At 35.9% G+C, this 16,159-nt stretch overlaps 1 long non-coding RNA gene across 1 annotated transcript; it reads left to right on the top strand.

The window, feature by feature from the left end:
• The first annotated feature begins 4,141 nt into the window (after positions 1–4,141).
• On the top strand, positions 4,142–8,274 carry LOC107783392 (uncharacterized). Its single transcript, XR_001647447.2, has 3 exons — positions 4,142–4,528; positions 5,504–6,596; positions 8,037–8,274. It is a non-coding gene; the product is annotated as an uncharacterized LOC107783392 (long non-coding RNA).
• Positions 8,275–16,159: the final 7,885 nt, after the last annotated feature.

Here is a 16,159-nt window from a genome sequence, read left to right as displayed (position 1 = left end):
CGTGAGAGATGGCCCATAATGTCTTTTTGTTGCACTCTCAAGATCCTTACTATTTACACAACGTGCTCATCTTCAGCATCATTAGGAGTTGCCTCTCGAACATGTTGTGGATATTGCCTATTGTGGACCGGCGTGGCCTCATCCCCCTCATTGTGGGTATCACTGATTGAATCTTCGTACTGAAGCTGATTTCCTTTGGCCTCAACGTTGTGTGCGATATTGACACCATTATCTGCCATTTTATCATTTTTTTCTAAGAACAAATAATCAAACGAGATAGTAATAGATGCAAGGATCAACTCAATTACACAACTTTCTAGGCCCCACAGTGAACGCCAAATTATTTATACGTAAAACGGTATAATTTAATTTATGTATGGTTTAAAGATAAGTGAATCTATTTGATCTCAAAATAACAAATAAATTAGACAAGAATATAAGATTTAGCATTAAAATCGAGATAAGACAGTAGCAATCTTGATTCCGGGAGTAGGGCTTCGGAAGGCAGCAGTAACAATATTAATAAGCAAGAAAATATTATTGAGCTTTTGAATAAAATATAGTATTGGTTTGTCAAAAAATTCATGTCCCTTACAATGGCCATAGAGCTCACTATTTACAGTTGTACCTAAGGTACAAGTTCCTAGGATCAAGCCCCTCTTAAATGACAATTGTGAGGGCTATTTAAGAATGTGTAACTGTAGGCAATGAATGTCATATTCTCTGTAACGGACTATGTACTTAATGATATATAATATTCTCCATTAAATGCTATTAGGTGGTTGGTATTAAATTCGCCTATATGAATACCATTCTCTTCAAGATCGTTGCTTTCGGACCTGACTGTCTTCTGCCTTCGTCTCCAAGTGTCGCTATACTATGCGAACATTTAATATGAACATATTTTACCATATACACACACCACCTTTTTCCCTAAAGTCAATCATATATTTTTCAAAATAAAAATATTATGATCATAAATTTATGTTTTCAAATTATTCCCTATTATTTTAATATTTTATTTTTATATCTAAAATCCTTTTTTTATTTCACTTTGTAATAGTCTCTCTACTAAAAATAAATTTCTTTTTTTCTCTCCAAAAACTAATCACCAAATTTGAGCATTTTCTTTCGAGGTATAATTTTTTTCTGTTGCAGTATACCAATTTATTATCTAGTTTATAGTTATATTTTTTTTCCTTTTGGCCGCCCATGCATGTATTATAGTTGATAGATCAATAGTGTCTAGTTTATTATTTTCTCAAGAATATATAGTAATTTTCATATATAGTGTCAAATATAATTTTCTTATCAAATGTTATAGAAAAGCATTTCTCAAGTGATTTGACCAAATACCAACTACTACTCTCCAAAAGTATTTTATCAAAAAATATTTTTGAAAAAAGCATTTTTCAAAATTATCAGTGTTTTGAACAAGCTCTTAATCTAATTTTTCATTTTACACACTTTAACTAAAGCCATAAGATACTAGCCATGGAATATTTGAGCAAAATGAGTCTATAATTACATATTTGATTTTTAATTAATGTAAATTTAAAAGTACAAAATTAAACGCAATATGAAATAACGGATTCATATAGGACAGGTCATACTAACTAGTTAGAATTAATATGTAACGACCTGACCGGTCATTTTGTGTATTTGAGTCTTGCTTTTCCTTTGAAATCCTTTTGTGTGTGTATTTAAGGCTATGTGACTTGCAGTGATGGATGGTTTTGTTTCGGGAAAGTTTTGGATTGATTCAGAACATTTGGTTCTTAGTTTGGAAGCTTAAGTTGGAAATGTAGACTGAGATTTGACTTTTGTGAAAAAGTCCTCGGAATGGTATTTTGATGGTTCCAATAGGTTTTTATGGTTTGGACCTAGGCGTACGCTCGGAATTGAATTCGAAGGTCCCTAGATTCAATTAGCTTTATTGCCGAAAGTTGGCAATTTGAAGGCTTAGAAATTTCTAAAGTTTGATCATGGTTTGACTTTATGACTATCGAGTTTAGATTTTAGTGTTGAGATTTGGAATAGGTCTATTTTATTATTTGAAACTTACTGTAAAGTTTGACATCATCCCGAGTTGGTTTGGTAGGAATCGGACACTTGGTTGTGATTCTAAAAGTTCTTGAGTTTTATTTTTTTGTGTCTGACTCGTGGTTCCGGATGTTCTTTTAGTATTTTGAGCTCGCGAGTAAGTTAATATGGTATTTCTAGACTTGTGCTGATGTTTGGTGTGGAGCCCCATGACTCGGGTGAGTTTCGAACGCATTTCGGAGTGTTTTGAGTGAGCTTAAGTTTTGCTGGTTTTTGGGCTGATGCTGCAGGACTCAAAAATGCGAGATCATGTTCGCATTTGTGAACCTCACATTTGCAAGGAGGAAACTGCATTTGCAAGGTGGGATGGTGCTTAGATGTTCGTTTTTGCAAAGTTTAGGTCGCATTTGCAATGGGTATCTAGGCAAGGGGCTGACCGCATTTTCAATCAAACGGTCGTTTTTGCGAAGGGTTAGTGTTTGCATTTGCGAATATTATGTCATTTTTGCAACATTTTCAGAGCTGCTCAGTGGTCACTTTTGTGATGCTTTTTTCGCATTTGCGAACCCTATATCGCAAATGCAACATTTGCAGCTCATTTATAGCTGGTTATTTCGGGACTTAGTCTCATTTTTTCACACGTTGAGTCCTAGACTTGTTGGGAGGCGATCTTTGGAGAGGATTTTTACATCTAGCTATTGCGTAAGTGATTTTGACTCAATTTCAATATTTTAACATGATTTCTTATGGATTTTAACATCGAAATCATGGGATTTGAAAGGAATTTATAGGGATTTTTGACTATATTTTGAAAAATAAAAATTTAAGATTAGAGAGTCGGATTTGAAAACTAACACATATTTGGACTCGTGGGATTATGGGTAGTCAAGATCTACCCTTCGACTCAAGTTTTGACCAGGCGAGCCCGAAGTTGACTTTTATTGATTTTTGGGAAATTGTGTAAAATTCTTAACTTTATTGATCGAAATTGGTTTCTCTTACGTTGTTTGATATTTTCTAAGTTATTTTTCGTTAGATTTGAGCCGAGCTGAGGTAAGTTTTAAAGGAAAAACTATTTTTGTGTGTTGATATAGGATAATTTAAGATAAGTATCTTGCCTAATTTTATGTGGGGGAATTACCTCTTAGGATTTAGCTTAATTACTTATTTTTGTTATGTGTAAATAACGTGTACATGAGGTGACGAGTGTGTACACAGTCGTATGTGTAATTTATGATCGAATTTGACCTGAGGTTGCTTTTATTGCCTTGTTTTGCTTGGGAGATCTCTGCACTACGTGTTTTCACTTAGGTTGTTTACTTGAGTTTCTATTCTATGCTAAAGCTCAAGTTTTAGGATTGTAATTTCTTAATTGGCCAAGTTGGGAGTTTGTGAGATTGTTGCTAATGTGAGTTAGTTGAATTCATGCTCATATGTTGAATACCTATCCAAATTTCTTTTATTGGTTCATCCTTGTGCACCGCGTTCAAAAATTATGATTTTAGGTCTTGATGACAATTGTTGGCATATTGTGTCGTTATGAACATGTGGGGCGGATTGTACGGGTATTTGCACGAGGTTTTTGGCGCGCTATGGTTATTGTTGATATTGCACATATGGCAAGACAAGGTAGGTCATATCGGGTTTGCGCATGTGGCGAAACAAAGTGGGATGATTATTAAAATGCGTGTGGTGAGACAAGGCTGACATTTACTTTACTCACTACCAGAAAATGGGCATATGAGAACAGTTATTTTGGCAACGGTTTGTGAACCATTGCCATAGAGCAGATAAAGTAACGGTTGCAACCGTTACAATAGAATTTGGGTGGTATCAGCACACTTTAGCATCAAACCGCTGCAATTGTGACAAAATTGTTGCCATAGAGGTTTGTTTCGCAATGAGTTTTTAAACCGTCCCAATAGACATATATATGGCAACGGTTTTTGGAAAAAAATTTCTATGGAAATGGTTATTCATTCCCCCTCGTTTTTTTCGCTCAAATTTAGTGAGGCCCCCAACTGACCTGTTATTTTTTATATTTTAATTAATTTTAATAATGTAAATACAATAAACGTTAATCCACGTCTAGTATAGTCATATAGTCAATACATCCAAACTCCCCTCTCTCTTTTCTTTTTGCCTTTGGATTCAAGCATCCATCTTCTAAATCCTCTGTTGGCCGAATTTCTTCCAAATCTTTTAGATTTACTTTGTCACTTTCACTCTCTCTATATCTATTCAAATACCTCTTCATTGGACCACAATAATCATCAAACCCTAGAGTTCCCAAAGCCAAAAACATGGTCGTTGTTCACAATTTTCCGTCGGTGTTTCCAACACTTCTCCGAAGCTTTGCAGGTTACAAATCCAATGAACTCAGATACCCATTTCTTCAAGGACAGTTACTAGCCTTCCCCAAATTCCCAAATTCTAAAATCATATTTGTGCTCGAATCAGAGAAGCCCAAAATCACCATAGCCTGGTAAATTTCTCTTTTCTTTTGGTCATTTTTACTGTTTATGTTACCATTGCCATACGTTTTTACTGTATTTTTTAGTTCTTGGTAAAAAGGTTCTTAATTCATGCTATAGTCTTTTGGATTCTGTGTTTAATTCATGTTGTAGTCTTGGCAAAAAGGTACTTAATTCATACGTATTTTATGTGTCCGATGTAGTCTTTTGGGTGTTTATTTTCCTAGGCTTTTGTTTGCTGCTAATTTTTATTATGGAAAGCCCTGAAAATAGTGGATCTGGCGCTTCAATGTGCTCAATTCGAGGCAAACGCCAGGCCTGTGATGAGGGATGTCGTAAGGTCTCTTGTCGAGTTAAATCATAGATGTAAAGAAAAGAAACGAAGCTTTTAACACTGTAACTCGGATTCATTTTTCATGATCCTGAATCTTTAAGTTTAACTTTCTGACAACTAATGCAACAATACAGACTAAAAAATGAATGATGTTTCAAGTAGAGATTTAAAGTGTGTCCTAAGAGCGAGAATGGACAACGCTTTGCTACAAGCTAGTCCTAATTTTGTGGCTTATAAAAAACAAAGAAGACTAATAAAAAGCAGCACTTCATAATCATAAAAAAAATAGCTTTTGTTGGATTTGATTAAACTAACAATGGCTCCTGCAAAAGAATGCAAGAATAGATGATATCTGCCTTACCCTTATTCTTTGAGTACCAAACTTCCAGTGACTGAATTATGATGAATAGAAATAGCTTGTGGAACAATCATTATATTTCATGCAAATACAGATTTAAATAAGGCAGACATAGCTTAGGTATGGGTTATGACAGATTTGTTTAACTAATATTTTAGGTTGCAGACATAACTCATGTTCTGCAACAGATTTGTTTAACTAATATTTTGTCTTACTCAGTAATTTATGTATTACATCGCTTTAACTTTTTATAATATTATATTCTAACAATTTTCATCTTAATTTTATTGCAAGGAATTTTCCATACTGAGTTTGATACTTGAAGCCTTTTTTGCCTGCAAATACTTGGTTTTTCTTAAGGTTTGGATCTTGATCGCTATAATAGCAATCTGGTTTGTTCTCCTTTCCCACTCTATTTCTTCTGCTTTGAGTTTTACTGATTGAAAATTTGATTTTGACTTGCGGATTAGATGCACTTTTAGTATATCGAGTGGTTAGAATTGCAAATTTGGCTATGGAGTTGAATGAATGATGCTTCAATTGTGATTTTCTTGTTTGCTTTGATTTGAATAGGTCAAATGGTTGTATTCCTTGTAATTTGTCAACGGCTAATGTAACAAGACTCATTATTTGGTAGCTTCAAGTGATGTTAATTTAACAAACTTACTGATTTTGTATGTGTACTGGTCCCTATAATAATTTTATAATGTTAAAAACAAATCAGTATTAACGCACTAATAGAAATATGGAGCGAGATTTAATTTGTGTGTAATCAGATTACAAAATATAATCAATTAACTAGGCTTATTTCCAAAGTAGCAGCTGTTTTTACTTAACTTGTAGTAAGAATAACATCAACTTACATCAAGGGATAGATTGATCAACAATGAAATGGGCAAAGAAACTTTGCAATAGTTTTCTTCTTAAATGTTCACTTGAATTAGTTCCAAGACTCCATTTTTCAAAGAATTCAATTAAAGTGAAGATGGCAGTCATTCAGTTGATGCTTTTGCATCAGTCATGGGACCTAAATATCTAGGTCGCGTGAGATTGTATGGACAAGGGATTACCAAGACTGTGTTAAAAGGGCAAAAAGGGAATCTTGGATATTCTTTAGATTCTACTGATGAGAGGAAGCAGCAGAAAATGGAGGAAATAGAAGAGAGGATGCAACAAAGAATGCATGAAAAGTTGAACAAACAAAAAGATAATATGGAACAAAATATTACAACGAACGTCATCGTACGACTTCAACGTCTGAACCCAGATTTGCGACTTGATCCTGACATGTTAAGGTTCAGAGCACATTCACCTGTAGAAGCTTCTTCTGCACAACAAGCTGTTGTTCAACTAAACAGTTGACCATCTGTTGGTGGTAACAATCAAGGTTAGTACGTACCAAATATTATACATCTTCTTTTATTTCTTCTTTTCCTCCTTCCTTGGTTGGGATGTTGCTTTGGTTCAAGGCAGAGTGGATATGGTAATATCCTTTTTTCTTCCTATAGATGTGCCTATTTTGGTATTATTGGTATCCAACTTCTTTTATAATAGATTCCGCTTCTGTGTTAGTTGAGTTTTATGCTATGTACTGTCTTCTTTAGATTCTTGGTCATTTTTATGCCATATACTATCCAAATATCATAATTCATGAACGAGGTGGCTGCCACAAATATATGTGAGCCAAATCCGATGGTTAAAGATCAAAAGTTGTTCTAGATCTTTTCCTTCTTCACAAAAATGTAAGGTTATGTGGTTGTCACTGCCAGTCAGTTTCCCTACTAATGTACAACAGTGAACAACATCTAACTGATTTTGTGCATATCAAGGGCCTTATTTTAAATGAAAATGTGCATTCTTTATGAGTAGCATATGATGTGTCTTTATGTTCGAGTGCTCCTGGTTTCTTCCTCCCCTTACTCCCTTTGGTACGATTTTGTGCATTTCCATATGGGACCAAGTGAATACTAAATGAATAAGTAGTTAAGTGGCTCCCTTCTGGAGAGCTCATATAAGTTGGGTAACTATCTGAGGTGTTACCAAGTTCTAGGTGATAAATAATTTTGAAATTTGACTAACTAACCAGATACACAAATAGTTGTGCTTTGTTTATCAGTGCTACAGATTCTAGGATATTGTACCAAGGTTGTGGATCCCCTGTTTCTTTGATTGAAAGGGAGAGTAGAAGCCCTCCCATGCCATGCTATATTTTGAAATGATTACACCAGTTTATCTGTAGCGTAAAAGAGAAAAAAAAAGTTGTAGCGTTAAATGCTCCAACCTATTTTCCTTGACCAATAAATGGAATTGAACTAATTATAGACCAAATGGATAAAAATTTGTACTCTTAATTAATTTATAAATGGCTTTTGAAAATAATAAAGATGGTGAGATATAATATTATTGAGTAGGTGAAGAACATATGATATACCTATCTGCACTAACATGGACAAGCCAGATCTAACTAATTTTAGCAAAGAGATGGTTGTTCTATTGTTCTCCTGATTATATTGATATAATATAAATGTAGTACATGCTTTAAAGCATATATTAGCATCATTCTTTAGAGGCTATAAGGAAAACAAAATGAAATATACCAGTCCAGAAGGTACTATGGTCCTAACTGCATAAGCAAATAGTTCATGGCTTGGCATCTTATGGCCAACTTGGAAGACTTGAACTTCTTTTGTAGTTTCTTTTTGTTTTGCAACTACTATTGTTGGTTCTGGAGTTTTCATGTTCTTTTTTTTTATGGCAATTTGTGCTATGAGTATTCTTAGACCGAATTCTCTTGAAGGGTAATAACTTTATTTATCCTCTTTTGTAGGTGGAGTAGATCAAGAAATGGATGATGAATACAATGAAGAACTAGACCTTACTTGAGATGAATTTTGAATTGTTATATATGAATGTTCTAGGAATCTTTTGTTACCAACATTTTTGAAACTTATTTACTCTCTTGAAATGTACTAAACTTATGCACTCATGGGGTAGAACGTTTGCTTTATGAATATTATTTGCTTGATAGATAATTTCTATTATTAAAAGTTTCATTTTATGATGTATTTAAATTTTAGTGTTATTATAATTTATTATATATATATATAAATATTTATTTATAACAGGTGCTATATTTTGGTTTTAACTGAACTGATATAATAGCCTACCAGAACCGTTGCAATAGGACACAAATGACATTCTAGTAGACAATGTAAACTGTTGCAATAGGTCATATAAACTGTTCCAAAATGATCTATAAACCGTTCCAAATACAAATATAACCATTACGATAGCTTAATGAAACCATTGCTATATCCAACATAACAATAGCAATAACTTACATAAGTGTTGCTTTAAATAATATGGTAACGGTTATGAACCGTTGTATAAACAATATAGTAACAGTTTTAAACCGTTCCAATTGAAAAAATAATCGTTCCAACAGAGAAAGAGAAAAATTTTGCGATAGATGTATCTATAGTCATGGCGATGCAAATCGTTGCAAGAACCATTCCAATATACCTATGGCCACGCGAGCTGATGTAACAGGATGTACACCGTTCTAATATCCCTATGGCAACGGCTTGACAGTCTGTGGGAATGGTTTTTCAAGCGTTATCGTAGATCAATTTTTCAGTAGTGACTATTGCGCACACGGTGAGATAAGGGTGGCCATGTGGGAATGATATGTGATGGCCCGGGGACTTTCATTGATGATGTTTGTGTGGTGGTGAAAAAAGGGCATTCTTGTTTTTGCTTATGACTTCTTTGTGTGTGTCATGCACTTATACATGATTTGTTGTATGATTTCTAACATGCCAATCTATACCTTTGTTATTACTTGATGTTTCGGTTGTTAAGATGGATTCAACGACGTGGAGTTGTCTATACTTTATTTGATTCTTGAAAAGTTTTGAACGTGTTATTTGAAAATTAATACAAAATTAGATTACTATGTGGCACGAGGTCTTTTGCCGTGCAAGTGTGACTTATATTGTGGCGTGATGTTTTTGTGATAGTAGGCTAGAAACCCATATTTTAGCCGTATTTTGCATTCTAATTACTGCACTTTACTTGTGTTTGAGCTTAAATGATGGCGACTTGAACTTATTACATATTTTATGACTGTAAGAAATGATTATGAGTTAAGAAGACAAATTGGAGCTAAGTCGAATAATTTGGAGCTTTGAAGTCTGAGTAAAAACCCAAAGAATTAAACTAGGATGTCGTTCGGGGGTCGATGACAAAGTTTGGATAACAAAAACTGAGGAAAAAAATATCACTCTAAGAAAAAAGTACTATCGCGCCACATGAGGCACCGCGAAGCACGGTGCGGTAATGGAGCATGCTTGACAAAATGGTGTGCTCTCTGAACTTTACCATTGGCGCACCGCATGGGGCGCCGTGAGGCGCGAAGCGTCTGTGTTATTTCCTTAGAGTAATTTCCCCCTTCAGTTTGAAAAGGTTAGTTCCGTTCAGATCCACTTTTACAAGGTATAAATACAGCAAAATGCATTTTTGAAGGGACTTTTGACCTATGAAAGATTTGAAAAGTAACTTTGACAAGAAGATAGAAGATTTCATCGAGATTTCAACCAACAATTGATTTAATACGGAGTTTGTATCGAATCGTTAGTGTTGATATTTTCTATGTCTTTAAACCTTCTTGAGATGACTTTTTCCATTGTTATGACGTAGTTTTCCCTTAGGGTGTTGACAGACATGGTGTATTGATAATTTGACTAGGGATTCGATTCTTGACAATTGCTTGAATTTATTGATAGAGTTTTGAATTGTATTGTGAAGTTGTTTATTCTGCTTAATCGAAAGAGGAGTTTTATATTGAATTTCATTGTTTCTTATACTCTAATTTAAATTCATGATTCAACTAGGTAATCGGAAGAGCCTTTTGAATTATTAATCGATCTAGAAAATAGGAAAATATTCATGAGAAGTTACCCTTTAGACTAAAATCATCATTATGTTCATAGTAAGTGTTCACAGTGCTTCAGTTGGATTATTTCTGATAATTAATATTTAATCGAAAGATGAACCTTAACATCAAGTATAATCTAATTATCTGGTGATTTCGCGAGAATTAATAGTATTATAAAGTGAACTATTTCAAGAATTGGATTCCGAGTCAAGTATCTTGCACCTATCTAGTCAATTAATCTTATTTGTCTTACTGATATTTTTATGTTGTCAACTCTTATCTTTCGTAATTAATTGATAATTTCTTAAATTTTAGCAGTTAATTGTAGTTGATAATCATTCAAATCAAGTATTAATTTTTTTGGATAGTAATTAACTAAAGATTATTCTAACATTGTTTAAATTCAATCCTTGTGGAGACGATAATTAAACTATTCTATTTTTTACTAGCGAGCAATAATTTTGTGTTGTTCTTGCGTTCGTCACTTTGCCATGCAAGTGTGAGTTATATTGTGGTACGAGGTCTTTGCAAGTGTGACTGATATTGTGGTACAAGGACTTTATCGTGAGAGGGTGATTGGTAATGTGGGCACGAGGTGTCGTATGTGTGCGATCTATTTGATGACTCGTTTTTTTTATTTTGATGACTCGTTGTTGAAACTGAGTCTTTGCTTGTATAATGTTATTATCACTTGTTCTGATGAGATTTTAGTTATTGCCTTCTATTATTCTTCCTATTGTCAGTCTTTGATATATTGTACAGGTTATTTGACTAGTGTGTGTCTTAACTTGAACCTCGTCACTACTCCACCGAGATTAGTCTTGATACTTACTGGGTACCAACTGTGGTGTACTCATACTACGTGTAGACAATAAATTTGCGTCAAGAAAATAAAATCAAGACCGAAAAATATTGCAACAATCGTAATATTTGATTTCAAATAATATGAGTGTACAATCCCTATGGTTCCTCTGATTCTTCTTTCCAAAATAAATAAATTCAAGGGCCTTTGAGCTTGATCTTGAATATGTAGTTGTCGCCACGAACGATGATCTTGTTCTTTAGCTTTAGCTTGATTGCTTGAATTTGACCTTAATTTGTACTTCGTTCTTGAGCTTGAACTTGATTTGTTCTTCGTTCTTGTGTTTGAACTTGATTGCTTGAAGCTTGAAACTTGTGGAAGAATTTGCAGTGTTTGATCCACGTGCTCTCTCTTGCTTCTTATTATAACATCTGGTGTCTTTTTTGGGTTATGAAGACCCCTATTTATAGTTGTAGAACGGAGGAGTTATGATAAGAACAAACTCTTTCTGACCAATCAGATTGAAGCGTGACAAGGCCACATTTGATTGGCCAGACCATGTCACTTGCACACGTGGCGTGATTCATTGGCCTTTTAATGTGACTTGGCATGCCTTGTCATTTTGACACATGGCATGATCCTATTGGCTCTTCCATTTGACTTAGTGTGCCACGTCATTTGACACGTGGCACCAAACTGGGCTTCTAGGAAGATGATATCTTGGGCCTAATGAAATGGGTTCATCACTTGTAGCCCATTAAATGGGTTAGCACAATGGATTAAGACTTATTTATTTAATCCATATATTTTGGATTTATATAATTAATTCAATTATATTAGCCTATAATATTTATTTGGACTAATACATTTAACGTATAGTCCAAATTATTTATTGAATTTAAATTCAATAAATTTTATATGCCTACAAATGCCTCTACTCCAGACTTGACAAAATATCAACTTAGCAACTTTAAAAGACTAGGCTTGAAGTATCTACGCCTACACGCTTGAGCAAATTGCAAGTTGCTTATCATATAGATGAAAGCTATCAATTTTCAATCTTATTTTATTTAAAGTTTATGCAATTGCAAAGTTGGAAAAACTTTCCAACCCGTTGAATTAAGTATCCCACATGCCCGTGTAAATTCAAAATCAATTGTGAATATCATAATGAAAATAAAGACAATGTCACTAAAGACAATGTTCTTCATCTTTTCCAATGTCCAATTCCCACGTGAGATACATATGAAGTGATGAAAGCTTTTACCATTGTTGTCTCCAATAAGGTGAACAAATATGCAATTTGCCACACTTAACTTCCGAATGTGTTTTGAAACGTGCCTGTCATTCTTTGACAAGCATCATTAAAATACAAATGCATTATGCATGGCTAGCATTTTCCTAGTTTGAGTAGGAATACAATTACAACATCCTAATTCATAACGGAAACCAATTGTTAGTCGCCTTTCCTGTTGATCCCACATCGAGGAACACCTTTTCCGTATACTCTTTGGCATCCCTATAAATAGAGGCATGCTATTCAACTTGTAAGCACAAATTTGTTGTGCCCTTTGACGATCGCAGAGCAAAGAGTACCAGTGAGGTGTTATTTTTTTTTTTTTTTTTTTTGCATTTTCCTACATCTTTCTTTTTGTTTTTTTTAGGCCAATCGAGAAAAGATATGTTCTTCTTTAATAAGATGATCCACGCATGAAGAAGGCAATCTTAGGGTGTGAGGGGATGAGTACTTATCCTTGCTAGAATATCGGAGAGATTACTCTCATCGTCCAATTATCGGAGAGATTACTCTCAATGTGACTCGACTATCGGAGAGATTACTCTCAAAATGACCCGACTATCGGAGAGATTACTCTCAATGTGGCTCGACTAACGGAAAGATTACTCTCAAAATGGTCCGACTATCGGAGAGATTACTCTCAATGTGGCCTGATTATCGGAGAGATTACTCTCAAAATGACCCGACTATCGGAGAGATTACTCTCAATATGGCCCGACTATCGGAGAGATTACTTTCAAAATGACCCGACTATCAGAGAGATTATCTCTCAATGTGGCCCGACCATCGGAGGCCATTTCGCCCATTTAGACCTTTGTGCCTATTCTAATATTCTTGATTTGGACTTTGATGACTTTTTTTGCAGCCTGAAGAGATGACAAATTTCAGAGACTATACCTCACCTTCCTCCAAACTTAGATATCTCGTAATCGAGACTGAAGATGGCATAGAACAAACCAAGCTCTTGGTTCACACCCCACAAACTAGCCGGTATGAAGCCTCATGGCCTTCTTTGAGGAACTCCCTTTATGTAGAAAACTGGACCTTGGAGCACAAGTATACTTCTAATCCATTGTCCAAGATGTGGTCTCTCCAAGATCCAATCCATCGCCACGTAAAAACTTAGGGTGTCGCATAATTCAAGGCGAAGTACGTTGGGGAAACACAACAACAATCGAGGGCGAGTATTATCATATTCTAGGATATTGGGAATGGGCTGAAGATGTACTTAGCAGAAGCCAACAAACCCTGAGTACAGCAAAGATTTATGATGCTTTTTATGCCTCACTTTTCACTTATGATTGAAACTCGAACATTTTGCAAGCATTTTGTGAGGCTTGGTTCCCCAAGACGAACACGCTTCTTACATCATCTGGGGAACTATCTATCTCTCTTTGGGACTTACATATCCTTGGAGGTCTGCTCGTTCATGGTTCTCCGTATGAAGAAGTGATACCTGAGACAAGAGAACTTATCGGTTTGGCCGAAAAATAGATGAGATTCATTCCTCGATCTTGCGAGTATTTATTTGCTGTCTTCTATCACCTTAAGGAAGGTACGGGTGTTAACCAAAAGGTCTCTTTGAGCAAGTGGACAAATTTCTGGTATAAAAAAGCTTTAATATATAAACCTGCCCCACTGCCAAAGGAAAAGAAATCTGTGCGCCTAAAGTCGACACATAATCCTAACGGAGTTATTCCCGAGACAACTAAGTGGTCGAGTGATCAAGAAGTTATATTCTCCAAGCTTAGGGTGAGGTCTGACAAGAAAGATGAAACATATATAGTAGCCTTCTTATCAAAATGGCTATGTGCTTTTGTGTTTCTCTATAAGGCAGAGAACTTCATTCGTCCCGAGACTTTTAAGATGGCAAGCATGATGGCAAGCGGGCGAAAAATTAGCCTTGTGATCCTAGTTTTGGCGAGTATTTATCATGGTTTGAATAAGATTTCGTGTTCATTCCAACTTGATCAGGTCAAAGTTTGTTTTTCCATTCATTATGTTTACAGCTGGCTTGCACATTACCTCAAAACTCATTATCCACTTGCTAAGGGTCCATCTGTCCTTTTGATGGTGGCATACTTAGGAGAGGGAGCTGCGAGCTACTTTGACGAGAAGGATGCAAGAAAACACATCCACAATGGGGAGGATATAGTTTGGATACGAACAATGTTAACCAATTCTCGTCCTTATTATTATGTGGATAATGATGCCTCTCAAGAGTTGAAGTCAAATTACTTCATGAGCTTACGTTTTAATTACTTCCCTTTGAGGTATGATAACTCATTCATCATCGAACCATATAGCCTGCATCAGTTTGGTCATCAATTTGGGTTTTACCAGAATGTCCTCGGTTTTTTGGAGAATGATATCCGTAGTGCCTCTCTAGATGAAGGACTCAGATTTTTGAGGATTTTCATACTGTATCGGTCTATGTCACATGCGGTACCCCTCCCCCCCCCAACCAGAGATCATGTGGAGAAGCCTTTCTCCACCAATTATATGTCTTGGTGGGAGAAAGCACATGGGAAGTTTTTTGAGAATAATTTACAAGCTCTGGTAGACAATGTTAGGCTAAAATCTACTATTCCTTTAGGAGGTGAAGATCAAGGTGCTAGAAAGATGCTCTCAAAAGTCAAAGAACCACCAACTCCAATCCCAAAAGTGGTTACACAACATAAGAAAAGGAAGTTTAAATCCTCAAAGGCAGCTTTGAAAGAGGTGGTATGCACTTCAACAGATATAGAGAAATATCCTCCGGTTCTTCTATTTAGCACACAAATTTGTGTGCGGTGAAATCAGGGGGACCGATTTCCCCTTGACATAATACTTCGAAGAGTGACCCCAGAAACACGGGATCTTGGGTCAGTTGCTTCCCTCGAAACCTGTTGATGCCCTACCAAGAATAACATTGGCTGAAGCCCCGATGAATGTAGGAATCCCCCCGAGAAATGCACCCATTGTCGATCAAATCTACTCAAGCGGCTCGACGTCAGCCCATATGTGATGTAAGGCTAACAGGCTGTCATATCACATTCTCTTTTGTCATACTACACATCTTGTACTTAGTTTGGGCGTCCCCTTCCTATAAAAGGGGGGTCACCAACATCTTGTAGAGCAGCTCCAATCATCCTACTCAAGGGCAATAATATCTTCTCTCTTCCTCTCTTCTCTAATTTGCTTATTCTCCTTGGCTCAAAGCCATTTATCTTCGGTCATTCTTCTTGTTTATCACTTGGTACTGGCTCGAGGTCGTCTCCGTATTCATCGCCTCTTAACTTGTTCTTCATTACATAACTTAATATCGGCCGAAAGTGCCTTGTCTAATTATATCTTTAACTGTTATCACATCCCCGTCTATCCCCGATAGTTCGAGATCGATACTAATGCCGACCCCGAGGTCCCATAGACCATCTCTACATCCGGGCAACAGCCCCCACCTTCAGTTTGGTTACTGCCTCTTTTACCCCGTATTCGTTAAACTTAGCATTCTTAGCATTAACTGCTCTAACAACTAACTCGAGAATAGATCACGTATTTTTAGAATCCCATTTACAAATTTAATTGTTGTTACCATTTTCACGGTAAACAAATTGGCGCCTACCGTGGGACTAAAAACAATAGTGATTATTTTCTTGCTGGTTTTCATTACACAAATACACATCAGCTTTCACACTTTTTCTTGTCCAAGATCCTTTGACTTCAGGCCAAAATGTACAGCTTGGTAAACGGAGTTGAGAACGACAACCTCGAAAATCACAGGGAAAATAGTGTGGTTGTCCCGGCCGCTGGAGCACCTCCGTGGAATCCTGATATCACTCCCGGACCGATCCTAGCGGACGCAGATTCACAAGACGCACAACAAGTCAACAAAATTTCTCACACTGACAGGAGCGTACGGCACAGCGACCAACA

This window comes from Nicotiana tabacum, unplaced genomic scaffold (genome assembly GCF_000715075.1).
Source record: "Nicotiana tabacum cultivar K326 unplaced genomic scaffold, ASM71507v2 Un00083, whole genome shotgun sequence".
In the NCBI taxonomy this organism is placed as follows: Eukaryota; Viridiplantae; Streptophyta; class Magnoliopsida; order Solanales; family Solanaceae; genus Nicotiana; species Nicotiana tabacum.
The sequence above is the reverse complement of the archived record's forward strand: the minus strand, read 5'-3'. Positions and strand labels throughout refer to the sequence as shown.